Raw genomic sequence first — 15,852 nt, forward strand, 5'->3', positions numbered from 1 at the left:
GACTCCCCATCCCCAACATCTTCTTTTCCCCCACCTAGGTGGAAAATGGTAACTTTAGGCTGAGCACAAGATTCCTGAAACACCGCCCTTTTACCTCCCACCAACCAATCAGAAGAAAGTCACGCACCCTGCAGCCCTCACTCCAAATTTTGCCTATAAAAACTTCTCCCCCCAAACCATTAGGGAGTTAAGGATTTTTCTGAGCATGAGCCACCCATTCTCCTTGTTTGGCCCTGCAATAAACTTACCTCTGCTCCAAACTCAAACGTTTCAGTTTGTTTGGCCTCACTCTGTGTCAGGCACACGAACTCACATTTGGTAACAAGACCAGCCAAAGAACCTAAAAATGTAGGAGGAAAATTTTTCCACCCCTACAATTTTGGCAGCCACAAAGGGACTATAAACCAGTTGGACACTTTTCACTCCAGGATTGCTACAGCTGAGAGATCCTGGGACCTCTGACAAAAGCTGGCAGAAGGTAAGAATCTTACCATGTCAGTCTCCTGGATCTCTGCCTGCAGGGTCTTTTGGAAGTGAAAATGGTGACAGTCCTTTTCTTTTTCTAAATTTAGAGTAGCAGGAGAAAATATTTACATGAATTTGTTCATGTAAACAAATTGTGTATAGAAACTTTGGTAAAAATTTGTTATGAGTACTCTTGTTTTCTATTGATACTTTTCTTGCCAGAGATGGTTATTATTTTCTTTTTTCTCCACCATCTTGTTCTATGTTCTAAGAGCTTTGCTTTGTGATTAGTGATAATATTCTCTCTGGCCTCTGCCAGCTGGTGGATACATGTACCAGCATGGATCTGGTGGACAGCCAAATAGGCTGTGGATCTGATAAGCCAGTTAGTCAGAAGCACATGTAACAACCTGGCTTGTGACAGAATCTCTCTTTGTCTGACTGTGAATGCTCTCAAGGGAGTTTGTCATAAGGCGCTTCAGTCCATAAGGGTCCTTTGTTATCTCAATCTTCATTACTTAGTGCTGGAAAAATCCCATCCCAGTAGTGCCTGCCTGGTGTTACAGATTAGTGGGTCTATAACTGGAGGCACCTCACATTCTTATGGGAAACTAGAGACACTATTTTCACACTACCATTCTTACTGCCTGTAGCAATGAAGGGCTTTTACTTTCTTAGACTATCCATTTATTGAAGTGCATTATAAGAGTAACTGATTTCAGGGCCATGTCTTTAGATTTGAGTGCTGCAGAGTTAAAGAGAATGTTTGGGTTGATACAAAGCCCACAGGTCACTACCCAGGTCATTGTAAATGCTGTGATTAAAGAACCTTATTTCACATGGGCACCCTATATAAACTTACTGTTCCAAAACTGGAAAATAGTTCAGGAAGGCTTCTCAAATTTCCTTTTCAACTTCCCCTCAAGGGTCTTACAGATGCTAATAAAAACATTAGGTTAATCAACAAGATAATGGGAATAAGCCAAGAGGAGAATCAGGGACTCTTCCCAACAAGGTGGAAATTTTCTTAACAGTTATTAAGGTTACCTAACTCAAGTTCGGCTTCTCACCACTCAAAAGTCAATAATCAAGAGGCAAATGTTGGTAGAAAGGAAAGTTACTTTAATCAGAAAGCCGGCAATCTAGGGAGAAGTTGGACTCATGTCCCAAGACCAACTCCAAAGACTTTGCTCAGCCATGACAATTTTTAAAGGGAAATATGGCAAACAATCTCAGTTAATCATTAACATAGGAGGTCAGATTCTTCATCATTTTTCTATTGTATACAGGCCTTCTGACTTCTCCTAATCTTCCTTTGGATGCTATCTTGCCAATGTGGTCTGCCTGCAAATTTGCTAAAGGGGGAAGCTGGGGGTAGCTAGTCAGTCATTCTTTAACTACTTAATTCTTCATTCTTACTCTTTTTAATCCAGAAAAAGAACCAACAGGTTAAGCAAGGCATTGTGCACATCCAGTAGAGCAGAAATTAGGAATTACATTAAATGTTACCTAGTGATCTCATTTTTATAATTAAGGTTTAAGGGGAACAGAAATAAGCAAACAGAAAAGGGGCAAAAGAGCTGCTCATATTAAGAAATAAGGTGAATAATGTGAATATTGATTGGAACAAAACAAAGAGGAAACAGAAAAGAAAGAATCATGGGATTCATCTCAGCAAAGGATATCGTTATATGGTTATTAAGAAATGGGATGAATAAAATGGATATTGATAGGGTTAAAACAAAGGTCTTAATATAGCACTAGCAAAGGTTGGATGAGTCAAAATGGACCCCCTGCTGATCCTCCACCATAAGGAGCCCAAACAAGTCTGCTCTATTTACCCCAGTTTGGAGAAATTTAAAAGCTGGAAGGGCAAATGTTGCTATGAGAAGCCTGACCAGCAACCAGTTGGCAAAGGTTAGAGAAATTAATCAAGTTAAAGATTGATACAAGGGCCAGGGTTCCTTGACTTGACCCCTCACTGGGAATCCAAAGCCTTTTCCACAAGAGTGAGTAAAATGATTAGGGGATACAGGAACCCCATGAACTGGGTTACCAAAACCCATTGTTGAAACTGTGACTCCGGCTACAATTAGATTTAGAAAATGTAAAAGTCTAAGGGTTGACAGGATTATGAAAGTCAAAATGTTTAAGCAGGTATTAAGTAAAGAAGTTGTGTCAAAACTTAACTGGGTAAGAATTTACAGAATTAATGAAAAAACAAGATTCAAGCAGCACAAGAATTAATAACATGGACTGAATAAACTGAGGAGGATTATTATAATTTTTATGACTTTTGTTTGAAATATTGCTTTTTTTTTAATGTTTTATTTTTCCAGATTTAAGGAAACTTTTTCTCTTTGCTCTTAGGCTATCTATGACTTATAGCTATTTGGTAAGATATACTTTTATAAATAAAGATGAAACATTTATCCTTTTTTCTACCTACCTGATCTCTCCAGAATTCAGAAACTCTTAGTGAATATTCTTATTTTCATGGCAATATAGTTATTCACATACGTTCAATAAGAATCTGTTCTCTTTGTAATAAGACACAATTGGATAATATAATTGGATATATTATCAAGGCTTTGACTGGAATGTCAGATTTGAGAATGTGTGTAGACTCAGATATGACCAGATAGATTTAAGAAACTAAGGTTGACTTTATAGAGCCAATTAAGTCCCTTAAAGATATTGGCCTGGTTCCTTGCTTACAGAGTTCCCAGCAGCCTACCCAGGTGAGTAAGGGAGGTCACTTCCTGGCAGATAAAAGAACCTCAGGATATTCTGGGGACCTTGAGAAGAGAGAATTAATTAACCCAAATCCATAGGTATTGCAGGCAAAGTCTGATGGCAAGTCCTTGGCATGGCTCCTGGCCTTGAGAGGCTTTTAAAAGTTCAATCTGAGGCTCCTTATGAAAAGTTCTAGAAAAGCAGATTTAAAAGAGCCTATATGGTTAATGGCTATTCTTGCTGCACTTATGTAAATTACCAGACCAATTTTATTGAATCTAGACTATTTTTCAAACAAATTAATTTGTCTCTCTTTGGTAGAAATGAGAGTGATATTGGAGAGAAAAATTATGTACCTGTAGAAACTATAATACACACTTGTGGATATTAGATTTCAGTACTGTTCATTGTCTTTGACATTTTATTATTTACTTGTAAACTGGTCTGGATCCTAAATTCTTGTCTCCTCCAAATATCTGTTTATGACTCTCCAAACTAATGTCTTCAATTTTATCCCATTCTTTTGACCTGGAATCACTAAGACCAAAAATTGCCTTTTAATCCCCTAAAGTCCTGCAAACTGAAGCTATATGACTTGATATAAACTTCAGAGAAATTGTCACAAGAGCTCACGTTTAGACAATCTTTGTGCCTGTTGCTGTGTGGGCCACTCAGAAAGTACCAGTCTACCTGATGACATCATCAGAGACATTCAAACTGCAAACCAGGAAAATCTGTCAGATTGCCACTGCCTGCTCTCCCTCCATCTGAAGATGCTTCGAGCCTGACATCTAGAAATCTTCCCTCAACTGGTAGTTCTCAGGACTCAGACCCTGGGTTTATAAGTTGCTCTAATCATTAACCTTTGTTTTTTTTTTTTTGTTTTGTTTCCACAGAAGTACCACTTATTAAATACCTGGTTTATGCAATACAGGACAAACTTTGGGCGCTCACTGGCATCACCTGCTTCCTGAAATGAGACACAACTGTTTAACTGAAATGACCTATTCTTAAGAATAGGTTCAATGAGATATGGAGCAATCAATGTTGCTTCTGGATTATGAAACGTCTTTAAAGTTTCAAAGGTGGGGCTGAATAAGAGCAAAACATACCACCCCAAAACCCCAAAATATGTCTCTTTGGTATATTTATTATTTTAGGCTGATTATTTTTAAGAAACAGAAGACATAAGTAAAGCTCTGAAAACTGAGTAGAAGTTATACTTTTGTAAAAACTATTTACATTTATAAGGGAAATCTCAATTTGTAAGGGTGTCTCCCTTGCTGTACCAAAAAAAAGAGGGTATCTAAACCTCTAGGAACTTATCAGTGGGGAAGGCAACAACTTAAATCTGTATAACAGTCTGTATGACATATCCTTCTTTTCTGTGCTCTTCCTGATAACCTCCCATAAGTGACTCTCAACCCCCAACATCTGTCCTTAGCTGAAGATGGCATTTAAGGTAATGGCTTTAGACATATCAGGGAGTTACTGAGTTTTCCTGGGTATCTCCTATGGATAAAGAAGGTAGGCATGTTATTAAACTTTTGTTTTTCTTCTATTAATCTGTCTTATATCAATTTCATTATTAGACGAGCCAAGGAACCTAAAGGGTAAAAGAAAAAATTTTCTACCCCTATACTTCTAACATCATCACATGATTTTTTGGTTGGCCAAGTAAATTATACTGGAAGCTAACTCTACTCAGACTTAAATGTAACTGTGAAAAAACAAGGAGTTTGAAATACAGGGAGAAACTCAAGTGATGAGCATATATCACATGTTATACACTGTGAGGGCATGTTAAAATCATTTTACCTAGTAATAACAACTACCCTGTAGAATGTAATATTTCCCCAATTGAAAGGCAAGAAAAATACTCAACTGAAGCATTCACTCACTTGATCAAGGTCACACAACCAGTAAATTCAGAGCCTTCATTTTAATCCAAACTTGGAGAGTGTGTTGAACCTCACTTTCTATTTTTAGACATTGTTTACTTTGTCAAGTTATTTATAACCCCTGAGTCTTAGTTTCTGCATTTGTTTAAAAGAAAAAAAGAAAAAAAAAACGGTTATTACCTCTCTGATAAAATTGGTGTAAGGGTGAAATTGGAGAATGAATGTGGAAGTGCTTTTAAAATCATACTGTGCAATACTGTTAGATATTATTTATATCCTCTTAAAGTAGTCATCATCACCAAGTTTTACCATCACATTTAGCACTTAAACGCAGTCAGGCGTTACAGAGTTCTGCCTGACAAGGGAAAGATAACAGCAGGCTAAAATGAATGCTCCCTAATCCCTATCCACTCATCCACGGTTTCTGTGAATTGATAATACTCCTCTGAATTTTCAACCTTAGTTCACTAGCATCAAAATTCTGATGAATGAGTGAAGCTGTTCAGCCTCAAGCAGCATTTATCTGCAGAGGTCTGTATCTTTTAGCTTACAAAGTTGTAAAAACAACCTGCCAACATGAAAGACGAAAAAATTTGCCTTACATTTATAGCAGGTTATCCTATACTGCAGAAGTACTGACTTTGCCCATCCATGCTGATAGAACACCTGGTGGCCACTGTTAAGTGTGAAAGTGGAGATTTTGCCAAGTCAGGATGGAGGTTAAAATGGTTTGTATTTAACCAAGGGAAAAGTTTTTAAAAGTAAAGATGTTCTTTTGGCTATTTTGTTGACTTCATGTATAGTTAGCCATCTTGGTTTCCATGTACTTATATGTGCTTTAAAATAATTATTTTTGAAGAATAGATATGATATATGTTTGTATTTTGCAGGTAAATTTAAATATATGATTGAAAAATTCTGTTGAGTGAGGGAATTTTTATGAGGGTAACAATAGGTCTCACATATTCTCAAATATGTTTAAAATAATAAGATAAAAAGATAAATGTTAAAATCATATTAGAAATATATTTCATATTGTATAGCTTGTTGAGAAACCTTGTAGAGAGAGAAGGACAAACATACTCCTGATAAACAGATAAGAAAACTGAGGCTCAGAGATTATATGTTTTCTTAATGTCACACAGTTATAGATTATTAAAGTCAGGATTCAAATATATGTGAGGAAAGGAGGGGGAAGAATTTTATATGTACTAATATCTTCGTATATTCAGAGAAACTTCATTTTAATGAATTTATTGGGAAGTTATGAAACTGTGCAGTTCAGACTGGGACTTGAACGCATGAGCTGAGACTCAAACCCAGCCAAAACCCAGACTGGGACTTGAACCCACAGTCTTTTAGCTGAGATCACACACCTGGTCTCAGGACTTGATGAAGCTCAGGTTCTTGATGTCTCATCACAGGAAGAATTCAGTGAGAGACAAAGTGATAGGTAAGAAGTGGATTTATTTAGAGAGAAACACACTCCTCAGACAGAGTGTGGGCCATCTCAGAAGATGAGAAAGGCACGAGGATATGGGGTTGTCAGGTTTTATAGGGGTGGGTAATTTCATAGGCTAATGAGTGGGAAGAGTATTCCAGCTATTTTGGGGAAGGGCTGGGGATTTCCAGGGATTGGGCCACTGCCCACTTTTGACCTTTATGGTCGGCCTTGGAACTGTCATGGCACCTGTGGGTTTGTCATTTAGCTTGCTGATGCATTACAATGAGCATATAGTGGAAGTCAACTCATCCGCCATCTTGGACCTGTTTGGTTCTAATCAGTTTATTTCGTGTCCTCGGGCTATGTCATTCTTTTAAAGGTTGTGCCCTGCCCCCTTCCCTCCTGTTTCAGTTAGACATTTCATACAATCAAATTTCCAGGTAATGAATTTTTATTCTTTCATATCCCTGATATCTAAATCTTTAATTTTAGCACTTGGAAGAAAGTGTATTAGAGATGAATTTAATATTTACCTTCTCTTTTCCTTGATAGCTCATTGTTATCATGAAGGTCAGTGGGCTTAAATTCAAAAATGCCTTTAGAATTACATGGGAAGTGAAGTGTTGTTTGCCTCTACAGTGAATGGTCTGCTGTGTTTTTATATTGAGCAGAATGAATTTTTCTGCTGCTAAATTATTGTCTGCTTTCCCACTTGTCTATTTAGGACATAACATTCCTCCCTCCTTTTATCACCAATCCCAGTCTTTCTACTTGCTGTTGTAGGGGAGGAAAAAAAAAATAATTCCTCTACCCTTCAAGATTCTCGGCTGAGACGCCCCTCTAGTAAAATACAGATTAACCGGAGAAAACCAGATATTTAATAACATGTATAATTCCTGTATATATGGGAGTTACATTATCCAGGAAAACTAACTTCCTGAAATGGTTCAAGCCACCACCTTATAATATTATCTCCAGCTAAAGACAAAAGATGTTGGAGGGGTGGGTGGGAGCAAGTTACAGGAGGTTATCAGGAAAAGCAAGGTAAATAAAGGTATGTTGTTGTTATGCAGATTTCAGTTATTGCCTTCTCTATTGATAAGAGTCAAGAAATTTAGTCAACCTCTTCTGTCTAATAGGGAGGAGTCACTCTTACAAATGGAGATTTCCCTTATAAATGTAAATTTCTCTTACAAAAAAGAGGGTAACTTCTACTTGGTTTTCAGAGCTTCTCCTGTGTTTGCTGTTTCTTAAAAATAATCAGCCCCAAATAATCCTTATCCCAGAGAGGCATATTTGGGGATGACAAATTCTGCTCCCCTTCACTGTTTGTTTTCAAAGTAAGGGCGACATAGTTAGAGTTGAGAATTTGAGAATTTCCTTGAGTTAAAATGCACAAGACTTAATGCAAAAAAAAAAAAAATGTTAACATTGTGATTAAGAGTTTGTTTAAATTTCATTTAAATCCCATGTTTTCAGTTATATTCTGAGGAGTTATAATACATGCAGATTTACTAAAACTTCCTAATAGTGACATGTTATCTGTTCTCAATTGAGAATGTATTTCATAATATTCATGGTATGAATAATTTTTACAACACCTCTATATTTACTTATTTTCTACATTTCCTGTTTCTTTTCTTTTCTTTTCTTTTTTTTTTGGACTCGTACAAATTACTTTTCATTATATTTGTACAAAGCATGGGATTTCAATACAAAGATGTACTAAATAGAGACACTGGAAAACTGGAGTTCAAAGGTGACTCTCTGAACAATACAAGAGGAGTGATAAAGGGAAGGGAAGAGAAGCTATAGTGGCCACCAGTGTAGGGGTTAATTATTATTCCTCAAGGCAAAAGAGAAAAGTGTTCCTGGGATTCTCTTTCCTCTGCATTTTGTGCCTTTGATATAAACAGACTTCAGTGAAAATTGGCCAGCCCCATTCATTCAGCTCAAAAGAAAAGGCTTAGGGTCTGAGGAGGGGAGAGGTGAGCTTGTCATCTGGGAAGAACTGAATTTCTGGCATCTTCTCAGACTTGTCACTAAATTATCCCTAGAAAACCTTAGTAAAATGGACATAGATGAGAGTGGTGGCAAATTCTAATGTGTGCCCAGGTACTAAATTTTCAAGGATAGTAGATAAAGAAGTCTTTTAGGCCTTTTAAAAGTCACAGAAAATATTTGGTATGTCTCTGACTCAGGGCAATTGGAAGAAGGCTTGCTTGCTCACCTCTTGCACTTTCCTACATCAACCTTGACCCAGAATTCAGTCTCTTCACTGGCTTTCACACGATAACCTATCACACGGTAGAATTTAGTGAGTTTCTTAAACTTTACTAAAGAACAAGGTGGATGTTTGGAAGGACTCCTTCTGGCCCAGTAACTACACGTAAGACACAGTTTCCACTCTTTCTCACTCCGCTTCTCACCCTCTGCTTTCCTCCTGTAAGCTCTCAATTTTCATATTTCATAATGGAGAAGAACTTTCTCCTTCTTTAATGTTTTGGTGCTGGCTACTGTGTCTACCTAAGGAAGCCTTTTGAGACATTTCTCATAAGATGAACTATATTAGCTGTTAAAATGATGCAATTTTTGGGCTTCCCTGGTAGTGCAGTGGTTGGGAGTTCGCCTGCCGATGCCAGGGGCGCGGGTTCGTGCCCCGGTCCGGGGGGATCCCGCGTGCCGCAAAGCGGCTGGCCTGTGGGCCGTGACCGCTGGGCCTGCGCGTCCGGGGCCTGTGCTCCGCGGCGGGAAGGGCCACAGCAGTGAGAGGCCCGCGTACCGCAAAAAAAAAAAAGCAATTTTCTATTACATTTTAAGATAAAAACCTGAAACATGAAAAAGTGCTTGATGTGGCGAAATTCTCAGAAGTGTTGGAAATAGGGACTTAGCTACCTAGAAATACTTCATAAAAATAATTATTTTAGCAAAGTCATGAACAGTTTAATAGACTGTGTTGTTACATACTCATGTGCAATTCCTTTTACATTTTTTTTCTTTTTAATTATGAACATTTCCACGCATAAGGAAATAAGTAATACCATGACCATCACCCAGCTTTAAAAGCTATCAACATTTTTCTATACACATTTTACTTATTCCTCCCTCTTTTTTCTTTTGCTGAGATATGTCGAAGCACTTAATTCTTAAATTCTTCAATCTGCCTCTCAAGAAAAAGGACAGTTTGCAAATCCATAGGGCTTTATCATATCTTAATTATTAACAAAAATGTTTAATAAAATTTAATACCCAATACATATTCCAAGTTCTCTGGTTGTTTAAAAATGTTACTTTTTCTTGAAATCAACATCTTCCTAAAGTCCATTATATCTTCTAACATGTTTCTATTTTATATATGAAAACTTTTAATTGTTTTATTCTAGTTTTATACCCTTGAGGTAAATTTGCTGAAAGCAAGACAGAAGAAGAATGTTGTAGATTTCAGGAAAAGAACCAGTTGTGAAGGGTGAGGGTGAAAAAGAGGAGGCCTATCTCAGAAAGTACAGTAACAACAAAATACAATTTTTAAAGCAGAGAGAATTGCCTTAGGACCTGTACAAATTCCACTGTAGGCTATCTTTCAAATTTAGACCTTTTCTGAAATTCTTTTAGTTCATTTTAACTTTTGGGTTACTGTTTTCATCTCTTCTTATGGCCACATTTTCCAGATGTGTGCTGATCATCTCTTGGGATATCATTTATTTCAAGGTGAATTTTATTTTTTGAAAGTGCATATTTGTTAATAATGCTAGGGTCTTTGACAGCTAAACTGCTATAGCATTGTTTGAACTCCCCACAATCTCCTTTGTGAGTCTCCTTATTCTTTTCTGTTTACCCCACACTTGGAGTTTATAAGGACTTTTTCCAAATGTTCCCAGTTGTTCTCAGATTCCCACTCAATACATGATCTCCTTTAGGGTTGAATGTTGCAAATTTACCAGGGTTCCTCCCCTCTTCCTGTTCTCACTGTTATTAATACTGTCCAGTTGCTCATGATGCTTGGGGAGTATTGATCATGTTCATCCATATTTTGAGTTTGTGAGGATTATTTGTCACCTAATTCTGTCTAAGATGTCACATATATTTGTTTTGACTTTCACTGTTTTAATATTTCTGTTTTTTGTGTTTTTTTTTTTTTTTTACTTTTACTTTTTGCTGCGCTGTGTGGCATATGAGATTTTATTTCCCAGACCAGGGATCAAACCCACGCCCCCTGCAGTGGAAGCACAGAGTCTTAACCACTGAACTGCCGGGGAAGTCCCTGTCTATTTTTTAAGATGGGTTTTTAGGGAGATAGATGATAGATAGAAAGAAAGAAATAGATGATTGATAGGGTGAATGTCATGTCCTTGCCACTGGAAGAAGTCTCTTTATAAAATGATAAAAATTACTAACACTTTGAGAACATTTAGTTGTCATTTCTGATATTTTGCTAGCATGCCCTTAGAGAACACAAGTTCTAGAGATAGCACACGCCAAAATACAACCCTGAAGTCCTCATTCTACATGTTTGGGTGTGGACATAGTGAAGAATCTCTGGAGGATATAATGCCTATAAATATTAATGTTTGTTTTTAGGTTAAAGTTGTAGTTATTCTAACAATGTTAATATCACAATATAAATTCTAGATGTAGGAACTTGAGTTTCAGGAATGTCATCTTTAGAAAGGAATGACTAGATCACTTTTGTTACATTCCTTCATGTGAGGAAGAAGCAGGATAGACGTTAGGGGCATCTCTTGCCTGTAGTGATGATGCTGGGTCATGGTTTGATGTCAATATGGTCACTATTGGTATTCATGTAAGTCCAGTGATGATAAGATGAACAGTTTATCATTGCAGAAATTATGGGAGATAATGAATTGATATGAATATGGAAGAACAGAGGCAAGATTTAATCTAAAAAATGCCCATACTAAACTATCTATGAATTATAGCTAGCTATCAAGTACTGTCACCAATTTCTTTCCTTGGCTACTTATAGAGAAGCATAGATACCTATGTTGATAGGATTGAAATAAGGGATTAGTTATGTTTACACATTACTGAAGATTATGAATATTTTGTCTAAACATTACTCTCAGTTTGCTACTTAGCCTAGTCTGTTTTTCTACCACACTGGAATCTTTTTAACTTTTTTTTTTTTAACTCCAAACCTAAGACTTGGAATAATGGTATAACTGACAGAATCCAGATTATAGGCTGAGCTGTTCACCACCGATTAAATACACTGTTATCATGGTTTTTCTTGGTTTAGAATGTACTCAGGTAAGGCTGAGTCATCATGAAAGTGATATTTATCTGTTAGGTTCTGCTCAGCATTCCTGTTCTTCAGCACCACAGAGTCACTGGCTGGTAGACCCAGCAGCTTGCAATACTGGTTCTCATCATGTCTGAGAGCCCTTATAAAGGACTCTTTCATTAACACTCAAGCCCTCACCCCCACTGATTTCCTCAAGTATCCTATTTGCTTTTTCTTTTTCATAAGGAAAAGCTAGCACTTACTTAAAAAAACAATATTAAACATTTTTCAGGTTAATAGTGTAAAAAATTAACAAACAAAAACCTAAACTAAATGAAGTTGGGAGACCAGAAGGAGCTCCCTACCCTGTGACAATAGCAGAACACAACAGGAAGTGTTGTCAAGGACTCAGCCAATGGAAAACCATGAACTCTGTGTTTACTATAGCCCTCCCACCTTCCTTTCCTCTCTACAAAAGCATTCTCATTCTCTTGCCATGTAGGGAGCCACTTGTTCGTGGCTTGCCGTGGTTGCAGACCATGAGTGCAATTCTCTGCTGATCCCGAATAAACCCATCTTTGCTGGAGAAATATCTGGCAGCCTATTTGGTTCAAGTTAACAAAAGTACATTCAGTTTATGTCTATCTCTGGGTTACTTCCCTTGAATAGTTTTAGTAGTTTTAAATGTCCAAACAACTGTTGTCATAAACACGCACCAATATCCACCTGATGATTCTTGGTATTTAATTTTTGTATTATAAACGTTTTTGATCGCTAAGGATCTCAACTGGTAACTGTGTGTCGAAATACTTTAAAAGTTTTACTGAGAATAATGTGTGTGTAGCTTTAACACCCTAACCCCCACACTTGAGTAATAGGCACCTAGGCCACCTATGTGAGAATTTAATCCTAAATTCTGTAATGCCAATCATGTCATGACCATCCCAGTTACTACACGTACACAGTCTTTTGAGAAGGTGTGATTGGGGTACAGGGGAAGAGCACAGAACTGGATGCTTTTATAGGTAAATACCAAAGTAAAGGCAAATAAACACATAGCAACACACAGGTTCTGTACCATGCCATTACAGGCCTGTCCTTGTGTAAATCATCTCCCATTTGCCAACCTCAATCTTTTATCAACCTTTTTATCTGGAGTCTCAGTGTCCATTCACTGTAATTCTATACATTGCGCTGGGATGAAGATATTCTCCAGTTTTCAGCACTGGGTAGTGCAGCAAGATGTTTTGTTCAGACTAAGAACTGTATCAGAAAACAAGTATATTCTACAAACATCAGAAGGCAGCATCCAACAGGGATTCAAATGAGACAGAGAAAAATGTCTTACTTTCCAAGGGACCAGGCTATTCCATAAGGCCATCACTTGGTCCCATATCAGAATGTGGCTTTAACCTGTGGCTTCATAACATCACTACCATATCCTTCATCGAGGGCCAAGGGAAGGCTCACAGAAGGGGGAAGAAACTGCTACCCAGTCCAGACTCTATATCCCATAGGTAATGAATGCTGAAGTTCTCCAGCTATTGCTGTCTCTATGGATATTAGAATAGTAAAGGAGACTTTATATAGAATTCATAAATATATTCTTGGGAGAAAAAGGTCAAGAAAGAAAAATATCAGCATTAAATTCCTAGGGTTGAGTAACATATAGTTCCTTTTCAAAAGGTGACACCTTTAGGTTTTTATGTTAACAAAAAGAAAAATAAGAAATTAAAAGATTATAGAAGGAAAAAAAATTTACAGGAAGGGTTTACTCAGATGCATGGAAATTACTTTGCTGACAAACATAAAGACATGGATGGTATTAAAGATTAAATTGGAGGACTATAGTGCCAAACAGTTGATAATTCTAACAAGAGTATCAAGTGATGGGCCCAAATGCCATTCCCTTGAGCTACTGTTACATTTTCTTTCTGAGAAGGAGGTCATATTCAGAAAGAATTGTGAAATTATAGTAGCTAATTGGATTTATTACCACAATTAAATGCTTAAAGTAAGTTTTCAATCAGGTATAGGAACTATAATTGTTAAATTTGATTTGTAATGCTAATGCTGATTATGGGTATGGGGTCCTGATAATCTCAGCAACTGCAGAGGGATAGTGGCATCTACGTAATGGTTGTTATTTTTCCATGAGTTCATGGTGAAAGCACAGAGTCCTAACCACTGGACTGCCAGCGAATTCCTGAGATGGGTTTCATCTGTACTTGCATTCACCAAATATTTCTTGAGCATCTTAAGTGCTAGGTACTCTGGTAGGCATTGGAGACTCCAGTGATACACATCTCATGTTCTAGTGGAGAAGACTTTTAAAAAAAATATTGAATTTATGTAAATAGTTTGCTGAACCTACAAGCTGGCATATATATGTATATGTCCTATTTAACTCTCATCCTGTTGATTTTGGCTCCATTTCCTGGCCTGTGAAAATAATTTGAAATCCTGATTTTGTCATCCACTATATTAGCTGCTGTGTCTTCTTCTTTCCTTTGCTCCCATCAACTTATTTCATCTATAAAATTCATAGCTATTTCATTTATATTATCATTGAAGTAAGTGATAAACAGTTCAGCAGCATAGTTTTGTGATTTTTGTAGTCAAGCAGAATTTCTTCTCCTCAAATTATAATCAGTAAAATGTAGAGAAGTTTTACCAAACTGCTTTTATCTTTAGTCTGATCATATGCAAAGTAGTAAAAATAATATTTATCTCTGGGGGCTTATGTGACAATTAAACTGATATTCTCTTATTGTATTCAAAGTTCCTGACACATTAATTAACTAACCACCAAACTATGACAAAGGGCCAGAGTCATCCTTTCTAGTTATTATTGACCTATTGTTCAAATGTCTATTGAATACAACTCTATTCCAAGTATTGTACCAAAGCCTACAGATCTCAGGAACATTAAGATGCATTTTCAAGTTTCCAATTAATTATGAGAGACAGATAAACAAAAAGTCAAATTAAAGCACTTGCATTATCAAGCAAGATATAGCATCAATCAATTACATCCATATTTTTCTACATCATTTACAAATATGCTAGCAACAAATGCTTTGTTGTTTTCAAAACCTTGAGATCTAGTTTCATCTGAAGGTGAAGTTCAAATTTCATATGCTAAAGAGCAAGACCCTTTAAAGTCAAATTTAAATCTATCTTTCAGTCTTATTTTAATTTATCCCCTTGTGCCTTTCATAAACCCTGTTCTCCAACCAAACCGACTGCTCACCATTTCACATAAATGTTAAGCTCCCTCTTGCTGCCACAATTCTGCACATGCACATTTTTCTCTCCATGTTTGCAGTTCTGTTGCTCTCTTTTCTTTGCCTGGCAAATTCATGTTTCAAGAATGCATTTAAAAATACCTACTTTCATAAAGCCTTTCTGATTTTCCTAGGCAGAGGGAGCACTTGCCTCTTCTAGGTTCCGAAAACATATATATGCCTCTTCTATAATTAAGAAAAATATTAATCTTTATACTAACATTTTCTTATGACAAAAGAGTATGACAATATGTGAAATGTTCAATTTACTTAAACATTTTTATATTGTATAAATGTGTTTTGCTTTTTATAACTTTTTCTGTCAGACATGTTTGCACATGTAATTTTAAGATAAATGACAGAGGTTGAATTACTGATTCAACATTGCATTATTTGTATCTATTTTCTGTCATATTGTTAATTTGACTAATATTCAAATACATTGAAGTGTCTGGAACTTTAAAGAAGCTACTCGTGAATCAAAGGGTATTAATGCAATATAAATAATCACGTTTCTTTCTATTTTAGTCTTAAGTTTGTTTTTTGATATATAAAGGATGTTCAATTTAAGACGATAACCATCTGTATGATATCTTCCCAGCAGCTGTTCCATCTTGCTCATTTTGAGAGTTTGATTTCTCTAAACCAAGAAAGGTTTTATGCAAGAAAGGTTTAATGATGCACAAATTATATACTTTACCCTCTAAAGCAAATACATTGGAATTTACATCCTTAGATGATTGTCACATGTCAAAATTTGTATCTTGAATAAATGGT

This window comes from Lagenorhynchus albirostris, chromosome 7 (assembly GCF_949774975.1).
Source record: "Lagenorhynchus albirostris chromosome 7, mLagAlb1.1, whole genome shotgun sequence".
In the NCBI taxonomy this organism is placed as follows: Eukaryota; Metazoa; Chordata; class Mammalia; order Artiodactyla; family Delphinidae; genus Lagenorhynchus; species Lagenorhynchus albirostris.